Source organism: Lactuca serriola, chromosome 9, assembly GCF_051521515.1.
Source record: "Lactuca serriola cultivar US96UC23 chromosome 9, Lser_US96UC23_V15, whole genome shotgun sequence".
In the NCBI taxonomy this organism is placed as follows: Eukaryota; Viridiplantae; Streptophyta; class Magnoliopsida; order Asterales; family Asteraceae; genus Lactuca; species Lactuca serriola.
In genome coordinates this window covers 52283578-52286945 of record NC_136416.1, presented here as the reverse complement: position 1 = coordinate 52286945, position 3368 = coordinate 52283578, and the positions used below count along the sequence as shown (strand labels likewise).

Sequence of the window (3368 nt, the reverse complement as noted above, 5' to 3'; positions counted from 1 at the left end):
ACAAAATGCGAAACTTGAAGGCTTTTGGTGTCATTGGTAGATCCAGTTGTGAATCTGGTGTATTTTGAAGATCAAAAGACACAACTGGTTCCAACCAATATTGACGTGACATATCCACATCTTCACTCAGGATTCGATCCAAAGTCCATACTAGAAACAAAAGCTTTCGGCTTTCCAGCGTGACTTGAGCTTCACGTTCGGTCTTTTCTTTCTTTGTTGCCTCGCGAACAATTCTTTGGTGATCATCTATCTAAGCTTCATGGTATTTTCTTCTTTTAAGTTCATGTTCGTCTGACCCTTCTTCTTCACTATCATCGATTATTGGTTCTTCGTTAAGCTTTTCCTTGCCTTTCAAAGTCGAAGCTACATTACCCTTCGGTTCTATTTCCTTATTAGGCTTGACTGTAGGTTTGGGGTTTTCCTTCTTGGATTTCACACCTTATCCCCCATGTTTCGGAATTGATCTAGATTCCGGAACACCTTCCAGTCCATTGAGCATTACGAATATTGGCCTGAGCTTTCAGAGAGATGCTTTTTGACTGTGATCGTGATCATCGAGTCACGAGTACTAATGATATCCGAAAGCAGTGCATTCACATCAGAGATACAACTTTTCGTTATAGCCTTCTCGGACAGCAAATCATTGATCTATTTCTGAATATTCTCCAGCTGGATAGTTAAGACTTTCACCTTTTCAGTCTTCACTGCGAGAACATCCATGATTTTACTCTCAGTGGCTAATTCATCCTGAAGATTTGTGATCTTCGATGAAATGGAGGAGTTTAACTCATCATTGTCAGTTTGAAGGCCAGTACGAACCTCTTCGAGTTTCGCTTTCTCCGTTCTAAGTGTGGGGCCAAGGCTTGAAATAACTTTGTTAGCCTTCATTGTGTTGGACTCGAATAAGCTCTGAAATATTTCCTTGAACAAACGAGCATCTGTAACTAGTTTATCGACTTTTTTGGTCGTTTCGTTGCATACAGAAGGTGAAGCATCCACAACTTTATTTGTTTTCTCTAGATTAGCGGAGTGTTCTTTCATGAGGTTCTTGAGGAAGGACTTGATCGTTACTTGAGAATAGTCTTCACTGGATGATGCTTTAGATGATTTGAGCAACGAATCTAGTTTCTTATTGATTGCCTTGAGTTACCCTTTTGTGACGGGGGCTTCGTCATCACTTTCAGTCCGAATGTTTAATGGACTGAAGGTGAATCCTCCAAAGTTCTCGTCATCACCACCATATATCATGTATGGATTATCCTGAAGAAAAGGAGAGATGGGTGGAGAAGAATGAACAACTGAGAAACCCAAAACATCTGCCCCCGTATCAGATGTGTTGACAGTCACCGGAGGTTCAACAATTGAGATAATGGTGGCGGCGGTGGAATATGTAATGTGACATCCCCAAAATCACGGCCACAAAAGACCGGTTTGTTTATGCTTTGTTTAAAAATCAGAGTTACATTTTAAATGAAAGTGTTGCGGAATTTGTCCCAAAACAAAAATATGATAAAGATTTATCAAAAGCATTTCCATAGAAATGTATTTCATTAAAAGACTCGGGATGTCATGTTCGTACAGATCAAAAGCATAAACAGTACAATATAAGCCTTACTACATTATTTCATATCTACAGGCCTATATCCGTAATCCCTCGTCCAAAACATCACACCTATGCTCATGCGCCACTACCTGTAATACATAAAACTGAGTGGGTCAGGCTTGGGAGCCTGGTGAGCACATAGGGTTTTAAACCCACAATAAATAAGTTTATTAATTCAATCAACAATAACCCGATTACCCGTTCCCGTTATCCTCACTTTACGTCCCTAAACACCTATCATAAGGGACCTAGCCTAAGGATCATCATCGGGACGGACACTACTGCTAAGGGGATTCCTCAGCAATAAATGTCCTAAAGGCAACCATGTGGGGGATGGAGTACACTGGTGAACACGTCGTTCACAAACACCTACAGGTTGCGAGCCTGCTAGCGTTCCACTGGACTGTCTAGAAGAGTCCGTGGTCGTCATCCATACTCCGCTAGATGACAGAAACAACAACATCAACATCGAGGCCTCTCATCATTTTATCACACATCAACTATTACATCTACCCATGTTTTACCCCAACATTTTCGTAGATATAAAATACATATACAGTTTAAATCATTGAAAACATGTATAACAATGTTCATCCAGCATAGATAGCAAGTATTCAGATAATATGCACATATAGCACGTAATTTATATAAAATACTTCATATCTATGTGTAAGCTGAAAGTAACTATGCACTCACTTGTTAAGGTGATGATTCCAAAATCGGGCAGCGCTTGCTTCTAACGATTCTATTTTCCTTCGACGAAACCTAACATTATTATCGCTAAATTTTAGTCTAATATTTACCGTGACCAACTATTAGTCTTAGTATTATTATTATTATATAAGCGTTAAACAATATTTTCCAACCACTATGTACAGACAGGGGCCAGACATAAAACACCGGAGGGCAGGACCATTTTGGCATATAGCACTTCTGAAATCCAACAACCCTATGCGGCCCTTTAAACCAGATTCCCCGTACCGCGAGTAGTTAAAAAAAAATATTATAACGACACTTATATAAGTTATAATAATAGCTCAAATATTTATTATAAGTTCATAATAACAATACTAATTTTAAATATAAGCTATATTAAAATAAGGTAAGCATAACTTACTTACAAGGGGGTTTTAGCTAGGAGTCGGGCTCTGCAGGGGCAGAACTTCGTCGCTGAATCTTTCTAAGAAAGATTCGTGCAACGCTTCAGCGCTCACCTTACTATACTAAGCTACAAAAAGAGAAGTCGAATCACGAGGGACCGAAATGCTCGGGGGATAAGGAGAGAAAGACTCTTGAATCAAGAGAATGGTGCAAGAAATATGAGAGCCCAAGGCTCTTATTTATACTAATTGAATTTTCAAAAACTACCCTCCATAATTACTTAATGACCTTTTAGTTATATAAACAACTAAACACCCCTCTATAATACTATTATAAATGGATTTAATGATATTTGTACTAAACTAATGTCGAAAGAACTCAACATTAGTCTTATAATGACCGCATCGTCGATACCTTTCTAATGATATATACATATGTATATATATGTGTACGTATACATGATTTATACTTTATTTTAATACGTAAATATGTTATTATAATTTGTAATTCGTTCATACGAACTCCGTTTTTGACGTTCTTTATATCCACGCGTAGGTGAAGACGTACTCTACAACTTTCGTTTAGACTCCGTCAGCTAAATCTTGACCGATCTCAAATTTAACAGTAGGAGGCCTTTAGACTGTTAAATGACCGCGAAGAATTC

At 38.3% G+C, this 3368-nt stretch overlaps 1 long non-coding RNA gene across 2 annotated transcripts; it reads right to left on the bottom strand.

Moving 5' to 3' along the window:
- Positions 1–1409: 1409 nt before the first annotated feature.
- Positions 1410–2829, bottom strand: LOC145076898 (uncharacterized). 2 transcript variants are annotated; one of them, XR_013692851.1, is made up of 3 exons: positions 2721–2829; positions 2300–2368; positions 1410–1692 (listed from the first exon to the last, which is right to left on the bottom strand). It is a non-coding gene; the product is annotated as an uncharacterized LOC145076898 (long non-coding RNA). The 2 variants fall into 2 exon arrangements; XR_013692850.1 differs by having other exon boundaries at positions 2725–2829.
- Between the last annotated feature and the right edge of the window lie 539 nt (positions 2830–3368).